Genomic DNA, 15,958 nt, shown 5'->3' on the forward strand with positions numbered 1-15,958 from the left:
TCACCCTCTCCCTTTGCCTCGCATTCTCTCCGTGTAGCCCACTTCCTCCCCATCTCATAGAGTTATGGCGAACCATACCTTGCAATCTGATCTGGTAGGTTTACTTGCGCGTTCAAGGGGGCAGCAGATGAAGGTAGCAGAAGGGATCCTTTATAGACAATGAATCCAAACTTGGAGGACCCAACTTGTACTGCCATTAGGGATTATGAGAGACAAAGAAAGAGGAAACAACGAGAGAAGAAAAAACTTAAGCAGGTTCAGGTTCGAGAGCTTGCCTTTGAGGAGGAAAAGAAGAAGAAAATCTCGTTTGAGATTGTGGCACTGTTCAAGAGGAGGACTGAAGGAATTAGTACAGAAGACAAGCAAGAAATTTGGAATCTAGTATCTCATCATCCTGTCGTGCAAGCAGTGTGTCCAGAGGAGTCTACTATTCAAAGTGCAATCATGTGCAATGTTCGTAACACCTTGGCGCTTGTAAAGCAGCCAAGCTATAATGAGGAGTTGTATTTGAAGCATACAGCATTGTCCATGATGTTGAATTCAAAGGAGAACATGCAAATGTCAAAAGTCTCGAGACTCCTTAAAGTTCCGCGTCGATCCTTGTACAAGGCTGAATTGCGGGTGACATCAAATGTTGACGGTGGAATGTTTTCATTGGCTGCATGTCAAAAACATGCCCGTTGTAGCACAATCACAGATGAAATGAAAGAGCTAGTTTACACATTTTGGAGGGGTGAGACACGTGTATCCCCTAACAAAAAAGATGTTTGTCGAAAGAGGATGGGGAGAAAAAATTACATAAAGCACCCTGTACACCTCCTTGATGAACCTCAGGTAATTGATCTAACCAAAGCACCATTATTCAAGTACACTAAAAAGCATGTGAAACTTTACAGTTAGCATACTGGTTGTTATTTATACTGTGGTTGTTTATGGTTTATTCTAGCTAGAACATGCTATACTGTATATGCTAGTTCAAATCTTCAATATGTTGATCACCTTACAGAGTGTGTTATTTATCATATTAGTAATGCTAATTAGTATACAAGCCATACCTAGAGGCACACTGTAAATGCTAGTTAGCAGACTGTGTATGCTAGTTAGCATACTTTATGTGCTAATTAGCACACTCTACATGCTAGAACATGCTATACTGTATATGCTAGTTCAAATCTTCAATATGTTGATCACCTTACAGAGTGCGTTATTTATCATATTAGTAATGCTAATTAGTATACAAGCCATACGTGGAGGCACACTGTAAATGCTAGTTAGCAGACTGTGTATGCTAGTTAGCATACTCTATGTGCTGATTAGCACACTCTACATGCTAGTCAGTATACAAGCCATACTTGGAGGCACACTGTAAATGCTAGTTAGCAGACTGTGTATGCTAGTTAGCATACTCTATGTGCTGATTAGCACACTCTACATGCTAGTTAGCATGTAAATGCGTAAGCATGCTGTGAGTGCTAGTTCGCATATGGTAGGTGCTGATTAGCATACTATAAGTGCTAGTTAGCATACTCTAAGTTCTAGTTAGTATATTCTAAGTGCTAGTTAGCATACTCAAGGTGCTAGTTAGCATAATGTAGGTGCATCTTAGCATATTGTAAGTGCTAGTTAGCATATGATTAGTGATAGTTAGCACTCTGTATGTGCTTATTAGCATACTGTGAGTGCTAATTAGCATACTTTAAGTGCTGGTTAGCATACTGTAAGTGCTACTTAGCATACTGAATGTGCTAGTTAGCATAATGAATGTGCTAGTTAGTATAATTGTTAGCATACTGTTTGTGCTAGTTTAGCACTATTTGTGCTAGTTAGCACTGTTTGTGCTAGTTAGCACTGTTTGTGCTAATTAGCACACTGAATGTACCAATTAGCTAACTGAATGTGCTACTTAGCATACTGAATGTACTAATTAGCCTATTGAATGTGTTAGTTAGCATACTGTCAGTGCTAGTTAGCATTCTGCAAGTGCTAGTTAGCATATTGTGAGTGCTAGTTAATATACTGCACATGCATGGAAGCATACTGTAAGTGCTAGTTAGCATACTGTAAGTGCTGGTTACATACAGTATGCTTCCGTGCATGGCCTGTATACTAATTAGCATAAATGGCATAATAACCGCCTTCTAACTCTCATAATTACAGGTTGAGCTCTTCTACAGATTCAAAGAAAAGCATCTAGATTGCAAAATAGGTATGAGAATGTTTGAGATGATGAAGCCATTTTTTGTACGGCGGCTGAAAGATAGATACACATGCTGCTGCGAATATCATGTGCAAATGTCCTTTTTAAAGGACACACTTAACCATATGCGGTCTCAGTCATTCGGGCTGCATGGAGCCCAATGCAGATGTACATGCAGCATTTGCGTCAGAGGTGATGAAACTAGCAGGGGTTGCATGGCTTTATTTCATACTTTCAAGGGTGTCACACATCTATGGGAGTCAGTTCTCTGCCCGAAGCAGATAGATGCTGGTTACCACAGTAGTGAGTGTTTGATGGGCGAATGTAAGAAATGTGGTGTGAAAAAGCTAGAAACATGCTGCTTAGAGACACAAAGCCCAGGTAAGAATATCTTTGTAAAATTGTTTGCATATGTGGAGGCAACAGATAAGCACGGAGACAAAAAAAAGAGAGAAAAGATCTTGTGACTAAAGAAATGCAGTGCTGGGAGTTTCTTCAACTCTTACAAACCAAGCTGAAGGTTTTTATCAAACATAACTATATCGCTCAATGGCAAGCACAACAGTTGAAGGATTGTATTCTTAGATTTCCTGACGATGTGGTTGTTGTGTCGGTTGTAGACTTTGCAGAAAACTATGCATTCAAGGAGCAAAATGAGATTCAATCCATGCATTGGCACTCAAGTCAAGTAACTATTTTTGTGCACATAACATACTACCGCAGGGAAGGGGAAGTAGTCAAGAAAATCCACTTCTTCATATCAGATGACAAAGTGCATGACACATTGTTTGTCCAACATTGTTTTATGCTGCATTGTGGCTGGTTACAGAGAGAAGGTGTCACTCCAAAACGTCACTAGGTCGGTCAGATGGTGCTGCCTCACAGTTTAAGACTGCTAGGACTTTCTATTTTGTTGCAAGGTATGCTGGACTGACATGAATGGAGATGAGCTGGTTCTTCTTTGGATCATCAGGACAGGCCAAGGGAGAGCATGACGGTGTAGGCGCAGTTGTTAAAAGATCGTTTTGACACATGAACAGCTGAAGCCTAATGGGGCCACTTTAAAGTGTGCTGTAGATGTGGTTGCCTATTGCCAAGCCAACCTATCAAAGGGAGCAGCTGCATCATATCCTCTAAAAGAAAGGGAATGTGCCCGTGTGTTTTGGGAGATCAAAGTAGGTGATGTAGACAGGGAGGTGAAATGGAATTGTGCCACGGTTGAGAAGTCTCACACCTTGCATGCTTTTTGCGGTCACAACCGACAGGATGCAACCGGTAGGATACAACTGCCGGTTGCATCCCTCGCACCTTGCATGCTTTTCGCGGTCACAACCGGCAGGATGCACCATTGGCATGCTTTTGTGATGCATGCATGAACCATAGTTGGAATCGCTGCACTAACAAATCTCATGTGCAGCCTTGGGATTATCACATTCTAATGCCATTGTCTGATGAAGTTGAGGATGAAGAAGACACTCCGACTGATGAAGTTGAGGATGAAGAAGACACTCCGATTGATGATGCCCTTGAAGGACAGATCATTGGATATGAAAAATTTGTGTATGAAGGCCACCATGATGCATTAAGTAGTGCTTTGTGTGTTGGTGACACTTTTGCACAGTGAATCCGGATGCTACAACCAATGATGAGAATGTAGACTTTTACTTGGTAAAGTGCATTGCAATAAAAGAAAAGGCAAAACAGGGTTACATTGATGAGTGGAACAATGTAATTGACAAAGACTCTTATGTCGTGCAAGGATTGTATTACAAGAAAGTGGATGCATACACCTTCAAACTAGACTACAATCAACCTGTTGTTCACATACTTTTAAATCTTGTACATTGTATCAAGATACCCATGAAACACATGCAAAAGAGAAGGCAAATGTACACAATCACACCCGAAGATTATGAAGCAATCTATAACAGCATGCCATTCGGTTTTTGACATGAGCGTCATGGTCTTTTATTCTATTTTGTATCTTGTGTATGCTTACTACTACCACAATATATGCTAATTGTGTAATATAGCGTGTGCTTACTAGCATACGATATATGCTAACTAGCATATATTGTATGCTAACTACCACAGTATATGATAATTGTTTACTAACAAGCTTCTACATAGTGTGTGCTAACTAGCATAAAGCGTATGCATACAATATATGCTAGTTAGCATATACTGTATGCTAACTAGCAAACAGTATATGCTGACTACTAGCATATACAGTATATGCTAACTAGCATATAGTGTATGCTAACAAGCACAGTATATGCTAACTGTATACTAACTAGCTGCTATATAGTGTGCTAACTAGCATATGGGATTATGTTAAATATGCTAACTACCACAGTATATGCTAACTGTATACTTGCTACTTTATAGTGTATGCTACCTAACAAAAAACCCAATACATAATTCTGTAACACATAAAAATGGAATAGTAGGAGGCAACTATTGAAAAGATTATCTCATCATTAACTTCCAGCATCAAATAACATTACATAGGGTTTAATTTTACAATGAGTCACACCCGCCAAAAATCTTTACGCCTCCTTAGAGGGAGTTTGTAGTGACCGGGTTTTTTTGCTCCCTCCTTTTTCTCTGCTTTCTCCTTTTCCTCTGCTTTTTCCTTTCTCTCTGCTTCTAGGTCGCCTCTGTGCTGTTCTTTTTCTTTTCTTTCCCTCTCCAGCCTAGCTTTCTCCTCTCTCTCTGCTTCTAGGTCATCTTCCTTTTGTTTGCGACAAAGTTCTGCTTGTCTCTCAGCCTCTAGCAACTGTTTGATGACTGCATCAGAGAAGTTATCAGAGCCTGTATCAAAGAAATTGTCAGCCACATACGCTACCCGATCATCCGAATGCAGCTAAAGAAAAAGCCAGTCTTTCAAAGTTTCTATAAGAAACTGTTCTCTCTCCTCAGCACTCTGGTCCTCTAGCTTCGGAGTAACGAGCCAAGCTTGTGCTGGGTTCTGAAACACTTTGTAGAGGCTATCATCAATCAGAAGCATGTTTTGGGCGTTGTACGCCGGATTGTATTTCCAAAACAAGGCTAAATCTTTCATAAACAGAGGTTTATTCAAGATCTGTCAGGGTTGCGGATTGCAGTGCTCTTGCGTAAAAAAATCGGCAATCCTTGGCACCTGCAATTTAAAAACAGCCCTGCAAATATTCATGACTTTACGATGCATGCTTGTGCTCCAAATATACACACTGAAGAACTGAAGACATGCTTGTGCTCCAAATATACACACTGAAGAACTGAAGACACCAGTCCAAAAACATGTGGCTGTCCTTGTGCGGACAGAACACCTTCTTATCGTCTACATTGTATTTTAACATTTTATCTGCATATGCAAGGGGCTTTTCGCCGAAGCGAGTCTCTACCACCCTCAACAAAAGACCGTTGAGATCTAGTAAAAGAGCCCTTTTTTCATCACACAGTCGCTTAGGCACCCATATTGGGTCTGGAAGAGGATACCATTCAGCATATATAACCTCCCCTGATGGGTGAACATAATTTAGGCGCTCAAAAATTCTACGGGAACACTGTGAATATCGTTCGAGCTGCTTTTCAATCTCCAATTTTTGTCTCCTTATCTGCCTAACTTTGCGGATTCGCCATTTCCGTAATTTCTGCCATTGCATGGCAGCATTTACATCAGACAAGGTAATTAATGCCAGTTTCTCTTCCTCTGTAAAGAAACAGCGATACAAAGTGAAGAAGTTCATAGATTGGCAGAAAATTATAATGGACTGCTGCTCAACATTATATTACACGAAGACATTTTCACCGGAAAAATAAAAAAAATTACATGACAGCCACAAGAGGCATTAGATTTTCAAAATGGCATAGCCATAAGAGTGAAGGGAATAGGTATGGGAACACTAAGTAAAGGCTAAACAACTGAACAATGACAGTTGCCTGCTTACAGAATCTGGGCAAAAACAACTAAACAGTGACAGTTGCCTACTTACAGTACAGAATCTGGGCAAAAAAGGAAAGGTCTTAACACAGTTTTTTGCAAGCTCTTGAGTGGGTGGCTTTCTTTTCACCTTTGGTGCTTTCAGCTTTGTCCTCCATCTTCTTTGGGGAACCATAGCCGTTGCTTGCAGTTTCTTCAGGTACCTCTTCCGGGCCCACTTTTCTCTTTGCCTTAGCCTTTCGCAAAAAACCCTCGAGAGGGCTGTTATCACCAACTTCCTGCGGGTCCTCTATGCTGTTAGTCTTTAATGTTTCCCTTGATGCACTGGCACTAGCCATTGTTTGCTGAGGAGTTTTTACTGTGTCAGTTGCAGCAGGCATGGCACGCGCATGAGGAACCATGACAAAAAAATCATCTTCTTCTGATTTACTGCTCACGTCGCCACCTTCCTTTGTTGTTTTCATGCTTGCACTTTGCATTTACTGGGATCCCGCATCTACTCCTTCGTTCATTGTATCTAGCTCACCACCCTTCTCAGTCGAAGGGTTCTCAGTTACAGCCTTTCCCTTACCTTTGGTGTCATGCACACTGCCCACATCATGTGGGGGCTTTGAGAGGCCTGCAACAAAAAAATCTTTGATTACACCCTTTATAACCATGTCATGTATGCTACATAGTATGTTTCATATGCTAACTATGTGTGCAGCTAGGCCAGTATGCTAATTAGCATTCCCGTGTATGCTAGCTAGCATAATCATATATGCTAACTAGAATATCAAGTATGCTAACAAGCATACCAGGTATGCTAACTAGTAAACCTTATAATCTCTAAGCAATTCAAGTGTACCCAAAAGCTTCTATGTGCTTACTAGAGCACAGTATATGCTAATTAGCATATCCAACATGCTTAATAGCATATCAAGTATGTTAATTAGCATATCCAGTATACTAACCACCAGCATACTGGATATGCTAATTAGTATATCCTGTATGCTAGCTATCATTCCAGCTAGCATATCCGGTATGCTAATAAGCATATCCAATATGCTTATTAGCATACCTAGTATGCTAACTAGTAGACCTTATAACCTCTAAGCTAATCCAATATGCTCCAAAATGCTTACTAGCATATAAAAATTGGTAATCAGCATATCCTGTATGCTAGCTATCATTCCAGCTAGCATATCCGGTATGCTAATAAGCATATCCAATATGCTAACATACCTAGTATGCTAACTAGTAGACCTTATAACCTCTAAGCTAATCCAATATGCTCCAAAATGCTTACTAGCATATAAAAATTGGTAATTAGCATATCCAACATGCATAATAGCATATCAAGTATGCTAACTAGCATATTCAGTATGCTAATTAGCATAACCAGTATGCTAGTTAGCATAAACGATATGCTAATTAGCATATCCTGTATGCTAATTAGCATTTTAGATAGCAATCCAATATGCTAACTAGCATACTGGATATGCTAATTAGCATTCAATATGCTAACTCTGGTATGCTAATAAGCATACCCAATATGCTTACTAGCATATTGGATATGCTAATTAGCATCCACTATTCCAACTAGCATATCCAGTGTACTAGTTAGCATACTGGTTACGCTAATTAGCGTATCTTGTAGTTAGTGTATCCAGTATCCTAACTAGCATATCCATTGTGTTTATTAGCATTTTGGTTACGCTAATTAGCGTATCTGGTATGCTAGTTAGCGTATCCAGTATCCTAACTAGCATATCCATTGTGTTTATTAGCATTCTGGATACGCTTTTTAGCATATCCGGTATGCTAGTTAACATATCCCGTATGCTAACTTAGCATACTGGATATGCTAGTAGGCCTACTTGATATGCTAAGTAGCATATCCGGTATGCTTGTTAGCGTATTGGGTATGCTAACTAGCATATATACTATGCTAGTTAGTATACAGGGTATGCTTACTAGGATGCTAGTTAGCATACAGAGTATGCTAACGAGGATGCTAGTTAGCATGCAGGGTATGCTAACTAACATATACGGTATATGCTAGTTAGCATCCTACTAGCATATCTAGTATGCTAACTAGTATACTGGATATGTTAATTAGCATATGCAATATGCTAACTATCATATTGTATATGCTAACTAGCATATCTAGTATGATAACTAGCATACCTGGCATGCTAATTAGCATATTCATTATGCTAACTAGCACACCTTTTATTCCCAATATGATCAAGCTTGCAGACTGTATGTCCTGTATGCTAGCTAGCAAGCATACATTCAAGTATGGTTTCTTACCAATGTCTGGTGTGGTTGGATGTCGTTGTGTTGCAAGGTTGCACAACCATGCGGTAGGTATGCTTTTTTTGTAGAAGGGAGCCCTACATACGGTCCCAAGGGAGCATGTAGCAGCAAAGCATAGAAGGTGATAATTATGCTCACAAGGGAGCTTGACCATTGCAAGGAATGGTTGGACCTCAAGGGGCAGACCACAGCCAGTACACAGGTTTGTTCCGATGCTGTCTTGCACCTCTCTATCCTTCATAAAACTAGCAAGGGCTAGATTAGTTAGGGCAGTTTGGAGAAATGAGCCCTGCATCTTGGACTGCATGTGCATCAGAAGTTCAAGTTGGCTTTCAGAGTTCTGCACCTTGGATTTTGCAATTTCCACCTCAACCTACAAAACCAAGACAAAAAGAGCATGGTAAGTACATGAGTTACCTGAGCACATGTACCAAACATAAAGTGCAGAGATGAAACTTACGGACACTTACCAGTTTACAGGTTATGTCTATGTCACTATCTATGGGGTCATCTTCACGAAGAGGAAACCCCATAGCCTCTATGGTGTCTTTGGTTGTCTCTATTCTGACTTCAAGCTCCATCTTTCGCCGGGCATCCACATCATTACTTTGCAATAGAGCCTGCAACTCCATCTCAGCTGCTTGCAACCTCTGTGTCTCATGGCCGTGACAATAGGAGTGACCTTCGCATTTTTTGCATTCAAAGCCCTAGCAAGTTCTAGGCCCTCTTGCACTTTGTTTAGATTCTATTTCTCATAATGTAGCTGTGTTTTCATTTAAAGGACAGCTGCCTTCATGCACTGCCATTCCTCCAACCCACAAAATGAAGAAGCTTCCATCTCCTGTCGACTATCTTGATGAGGCTGAAGTGTGGCCTTGGTAGATTTGGCAGTACTCTTTCCTGCAAATGCCATGTTTTCCTCGCAGATGTCAGCAGACTCATCCTCAATTTTTGAAGCTGGAAGCTAAAGATTGCGTAGTCTCCACTTGTTAACATGGCCCTCATAATAGCCCTTCTCTCGAATATCCTGCAAGTATTGCACTGCAAACTCGGCCCAATTGAACCTAATGGCTGTCCCGCTTGCAATCACGGCAGGACTGAATTCTTTCACGAAACCCTTTGCAAATGCAGAGGAAATTTCCATGTTGGTTGGGGCCTTCTGGTATACATTGTAGTGCAGTTTCATCATCGACTCATACATTTCGGTGTGGATGGTGCTGCATTTGATGCGGTACTGGCTGGGATCCTTTGTTTGTTTGAACACACTGAACCATTCAGCATCAGTGACCTACTCCCACCTAACCATTTTGGGATCTAAACCCTCCATGGAAAGGCCATAAGCAGCATTGAACTCTACCAAAGTTGTACAAAATTTTTCCTGCATGGGGATCACGACCTTCGGAGCTTTCCATCGGCCTGCACACATCAAAGGGAAATGTGCTCAACTGTAAAGGGAAATGTGCTCAACTATATTGCATGGAAATGTGCTCAATTGTATTGCATGGAACTTCTTGTGGTACTGAAGCCGAAAGTAGAAGAGAAAACACACAGAACCCGCACAAGAGAGAGAGAGAGAGAGAGAGAGAGAGAGAGTACCTGAGAGGGACATTGGGGAACCTTGAGATCACTTTGCGCTTTTGCAGGGAGATGGAGAAGTAGAAGGGGCTCTGCGTTTTCTGTGTGTAGGAGAAGGCGACGCGGCTCTGCGTTTTCTGTGTATAGGAGAACGCGAATGCGCCGCCTTGCTTGCGGGCTCCATGGTGCTCTGGCCTTTGCACTTCATCACCCCACCACTCCGCAATAACGCCCTTGCTAACTAGCTTTAAAGACTAGCTCGTAATTCAATATACCACAACTTTCATTGATTACTCTTTTTTTTTTGAAGTGCTCATTTGAGCTTTTTGTATCAGCTAGAAGTTTTAAATATGATTACTAATATAGTGACTTACATGCCTAAACTTATGCTAACTAGGAATGCTTGTTCACACATGTGAACTAGCATAAAAAGCGTAGCACGTTGACATGCTTCTACCCAAATGTTTGTGTCTGCAACAATTTGCGAACGATTTGCAAACATTGCAGCACACTCACTTCAGGCATGTTTACATTCAATGTAAACATTATGCCAACTCTATTGCCTTTTTCAACCAGCCTGCACTTGTCTTTAAAGTCTTCAACATAACAACCATCAGGGTTAAACTGAACCTGTAGACCCTGCTCAATCATCTGGCCAACTGAAACCAGATTCTTTGTTATGTTCAGAACATGAAGTACATCTGCAAGGTACTTCACTTTGCCATCTTGCATAGACAATGGCACATCTCCAACATGGGCAATTGGATGAGTAGTGTCATCCCCTGTTTCCAAAAAACCCGGTCTTTCAAGGTTTCTCATCTCCTTGAACCACTACCCATGACTTGTCATGTGGTTCAAAGTACCTGAATCAACGTACCATACATCATCTTTATGTGCTGCTTCAACATTTTCAGACATGGCATTAACGACATGCTACATATAACAAACAACCTTTCATTATCCTCATTGTTTCTGCTCGAGGATGCATAGTTGTTTTTGTAAGATTCCTCCCTTCGGCTTTTGAGGTGTGCAGGTGTAAAAACCTCCCCTTCTGATCTTATAATTATTCCCCTCTCTGAAATAAAAGAAAGATCCTGTTTTACCCTGTTTTGGCCTAGAGAGAGAAAATGTCTAAAGGGAGGTAATTCAAAATTGAGATATTTTTGGATATAAAAATCCTCCTAATGTCTAAAATGGTTTCTCTTGAAACAGATATTTCAAAAGAAATTTCTAATGTGCAATTGAAATAAATTGAAGTCAGGTAAAAAGGACCTTAGCTTAAGGGTCCAGATTTTCTGAAATTTTTGAATTAAGGTTCCTATGGATCAATTAGATTAATCCAAATATAGGGAGGAGATAAATTGAAGAATAACAGTAAAATTTTCTTAAATTTTGTGAAATAAGTTTTTATCTTTTATTATTCAAAAAGAGTAATCCCCACCCCTTGTGTATTCTAAAAGTGTCATTTTATTCTATGCATTAAAAAATGCATCTTAGAAATATTTTTATAATAAAAGTGTTATTTTCATTAGAATTAATTTTTATGCATAAAAAGACGCATAAAGAATTTTTTTTATTTCAAAAGAGTTATTCTCATTAATTTTAATTTTATGCCTAGGAAGATGCATAAATAAATTTATTTTATTTCACAAGAGTTATTCTCATTAATTTTGATTTTATGCATAGGAAGATGCATAAAGAAATTTATTTTTATTTCAAAAGAGTTATTCTCATTAAAATTGAATTTATGCATAGAAAGATGCATAAAAGATTTATTTTTATTTCGAAAGTGTTATTCTCCTTAAAATTGAATTTATGCATAAATAGATGCATGAATGGATACACTGCAGTGTATGTTTCTTTCACTGGGCAACTTTGGTTAGCCTGTCAACTACCACAAAAATGGAGCTGTAACCTGATTGCACTGAAGGTAATCCAGTGACAAAGTCCATACTAATGCATTCCCACTTCATCTCTGTGGAATGTTGTAACTTGATTGCACTTCATCTCTGTGGAATGTTGTAACTTGATTGCATTGAAGGTAATCTAGTGACAAAGTCCATACTAATGCATTGCCACTTCATCTGTGGAATTTCTAGAGGCTGGAGTTTCCTTGGCATCTTGACTCTCTCTGCCTTGACTCTTTGGCATATCAAGCATTTTAGCACATGATCAAGTACATCCTTTTTGAGTCCTGGCTCTAGAAGAAGCTTTTCTTCACAGACATATAGGTTTTTATAAACCCTGGATGTCCAGCTATCATGCTATCATGGGCTTCTCTTAGAATTCTTTCCGTTATTCTCTCATCATTGGGGATACATAGCCGATTATTATAATACATGCATCCTTCATCTAGTTTGTATCCAAGAACTCGACTCATTTCTTGCATCAGAAGCGTAGCAATAGGGGCTGAGAAGCCTTGCTTTCCTGCATCAGAAGCGTAGCAATAGGGGCAAAGAATTTGTCTAGCAAGATTTTCTCCTTTGCTTCATTGATCAATGGATTTGACACCACTGTTATTGCAAGCAAGGAGGCTTTTCTGCTGAGCGCATTTGCAACCACATTTTCTTTTCCCGAACGATACTTTATTTCAAAATCAAATTCCTGTGCAAGGTTTGCATCCATCTCCTTTGACGCATGTTGAGATCCCTTTGGGTGAAGATCCATTTCAGACTTTGATGATCTGTCATTAAGGTGAACCTTTGTCCCAAAAGATAATGTCTCCACAACTGCAGAGCATACACTACTGAGAGTAACTCCAAGTCATGGACATCATAATTCCTCTCATGCGTTCTGAGTTTTCTGGATTCATAGGCCACTGCATGACCTTTCTGCATCAGAGCACCACCTAAGGCAAACCCACTGGCATCAGTAACTACCTTAAAGGGTTTGGTAAAATCTGGCAATTTAAGGATAGGGTTGGTTATTAAGGCTGTCTTTAGCTTGTCAAAGGCACTCTGACACATTACAGTCTACTGAAAAAGTGTACTCTTCTTGAGAAGGTTAGTTAAGGGGGATGCTATCTGAGCATACCGAGGTATAAAGATCCTATACCATCCGATTAACCCTAGGAATCCTCTGACTTCCTTTACTGACTTGGGTTCTTGCCATTCTATGACTGCTTGGATCTTTGCGGGGTCAAGAGAAATCCCATCCTTTGACACTATGAATCCCAAGTATTCCACTTGGTCAATAGAGAAAGAACATTTGCTCTTCTTTTGCAAAGAGTTGGTGTTTCTTTAGGATTTCTAGGACCTTGTGCACATGATCTTCATGGTCTACAGCATTTTTTGAGTATACCAAGATATCATCAAAGAAGACAAGAGCAAAATCATCCAAGTATTCTCTGAGAATATCTTGCATAAGACGATTGAATGTTGCCAGGGTAGTAGTTAATCGAAACGGCATGACTGTAAACTCATAATGCCCATAGCGAGTATTGAATGCTGTCTTTGGTATGTCTTGCTCCTTGATTCTGAACTGGTAGTACCCGGATTTGAGATCTATCTTTGTGAATATTTGGGTCCTACTTAACCGATCCAGAAGTTCATCAATCCTAGGAATAGGATACTTATTCTTAATTGTTAATTGATTCAGTCCTCTGTAGTCAATATAGAGTCTTAACGTTCCATCTTTCTTGTTTTGAAAGAGAACGGGCGCACCCCAAGGGGAGACACTGGGTCTGATGAATCCCTTTTCTAACAGTTGTCTTAAGTGTTCCTTAAGTTCTATGGTTTCAAGGACTGGCATTTTGTATGCACACTGGGCTACTGGCTGAGCTCTGGGTGGGGGTTAATTTGATCTCATGATCTACTTCACGAGATGGAGGCATCTCAGTCAGCTCTTCAAGAAACACATCTGCATACTCACTTAACCACTCTGGTTCTTTAGCCTTGCATTTTATGTCTATTAGATTCATTTTAATGACATACACAGCTTGCCTCTTTCTAAGGCCTTTTAATAATTTGAAAGCCTTGACTAATTGTAGCCTTGGGGATCTGGAAATTCCAATTCCTTGAACTTTATTCCTGTGCAAGTCAAGGAAAGAGATAGTTCCTTTGTGACAATGAATGTCTGCCTGACTCTTGGAGCCAATCCATTCCAAGGATTCCATCATATATGCCCAGGGGTAGGACTCTGAACTAGCACTCTGTTACGTTCCCATCTAGGCTAAACTGAATAAGATCAGTCTCAAGGTGACTGAAAAGAATCTTCCCATTGGCTAATTCCACTTGCATAGGTTTCCCTGATATTTGATTTAGGACTAATTTATGTAGATGTCCTGGGGAAATAAAAGAATGAGTACTGCCTGAATCAATCGAAAGCTTGAATTGCTTACCTTGATACTATGCTCGAGTCTAGAGGACTAAGAATTGATGGTTATTCCCCTGATGATCTATGGCTGCATAGATCTGTCCTTTCTCTTCCTCTTCCCTCACAGCTATGGCGACTACTTTGGTTGCTGCAGTCTGAGGTGGAACTCTCTCTCTTTGGTTATTCCAATTCTGGGAGGGAGTTTGGAGACTGCTTTGCATGGAGGCTGTAGGGGCTGAGCTGGCACTCTTCTTGGGTTACCTTGATTCTGGCACGGGGACCCTGATTGGACTGATATGAAGTAGTCAGTCTCTGAACTCTGGGACCTTGGCTTCCTTGGCCCACCGAATGAGATGGGCAATCCTTGAGCTGGTTCCCAAATCCCTGACATCTGAAGCATTTTTTCTCACTTCAAAGCTCTTCCCTTTGCATTTTGGAGAGAGACGGAGTTCTTGAGAATGTACTTCGGGCGAGATCTTCCTTCATTTCTGAAGCTTCCCGTCTCCACATTCTGGTTAGGACTTTGGTGTCTATTTGGAGGCGGAAAGTTGGAAGAACTTCCCGCCGGTGTGTCTGAAACCTTTTAAAGGATGAGGGAGCTGGCTTTGGCGGGACTTACGATGAAGGCTTTGGCAAAGTCCTTCGCCATTCTGACAGCTTCTGCCATGGACACTAGCTTGGCATTCTTGACGAGTGTGTCTAAGGGTTCGTTCATTCCTCGAATGAACCTGGCCCCATGAGTTGCTCTTCATCTAGAGGTGGTGAATATTTGAGTAGAAGAGCGAAGGCCTAGTGATATTCCTTGATGGTTTTGCTCCCTTGCTTTAGCTCTAAGAATTCGTTCATTTTGGTTTCCAAAAACCGAGGGGGATAAAATCTCTTCCTCAAATATGTTTTAAGGTCATTCCAAGACTGAGTATTCCTGTCCAGACGGTTAGTGTCACAATGGTTCCTCCATGCTACCCTGGCTGTTTCCACCATTTTTAGCCTGGCAAGAGCCATTTTGCTTCGCTCATTGTAGCCTGTGACGTCAAAATATTCTTTCATAGCTTCCACCCATTTCTCCACAGCCTTGCCAAGGTTCTCCCCTTCTCCTTTGAAGGGTCCTGGCTAAGTTCTATGAAGAGCCTGGTGAACGTCAGGGTCAAGCTCATCATCTTCAAAGAGAGGGTCTGGCTGACAGCAACGGTTTCCTCGTCTCATGATTCTGCCGAATATGATATATTATTAAATTTTTATTTTGATATCATCCACGAGATCCTGAGACTTAAGGGATTCGAAAAACAATTTCTTAAACAAGATAAATGATCTTATTGGAGATCTATGACATACGTCTTGTAACAGATTTTTCTTTATCAGTTCGTCTAGAAACAATCACTTATACAATAGATTTTTCTTTATCAGTTCATCCAGAAACAATCACTTATACTACAGGGAATTTTTCTCCAGAAAACATTTCTTTATTTATATAAAAGTTGCAATATGTACATAGAGGAGCTCGGCTTTAGAAATCAAAATCTCCTCGGGAGACGTATAAGACGGTGGTACTGGGCCATAGCCATGCCCTGATACAACCGTTCTCTTACTGCCAGGGGAGCTATTATCTTATCCTTAGGAATAAAGCCACTAAGGAGTCTGTAGATTTG

At 40.4% G+C, this 15,958-nt stretch overlaps 2 pseudogenes; one reads left to right on the forward strand and one right to left on the reverse strand.

Annotated features, from left to right (window-relative positions):
- The first annotated feature begins 3,132 nt into the window (after positions 1–3,132).
- Positions 3,133–4,147, forward strand: LOC147619712 (uncharacterized; annotated as a pseudogene).
- Positions 4,148–6,205: 2,058 nt separating this feature from the next.
- Positions 6,206–9,567, reverse strand: LOC147619713 (uncharacterized; annotated as a pseudogene).
- Between the last annotated feature and the right edge of the window lie 6,391 nt (positions 9,568–15,958).

This window comes from Cibotium barometz, chromosome 32 (genome assembly GCF_041138505.1).
Source record: "Cibotium barometz isolate CiBa-2024 chromosome 32, ASM4113850v1, whole genome shotgun sequence".
NCBI classification, from domain to species: domain Eukaryota; kingdom Viridiplantae; phylum Streptophyta; class Polypodiopsida; order Cyatheales; family Cibotiaceae; genus Cibotium; species Cibotium barometz.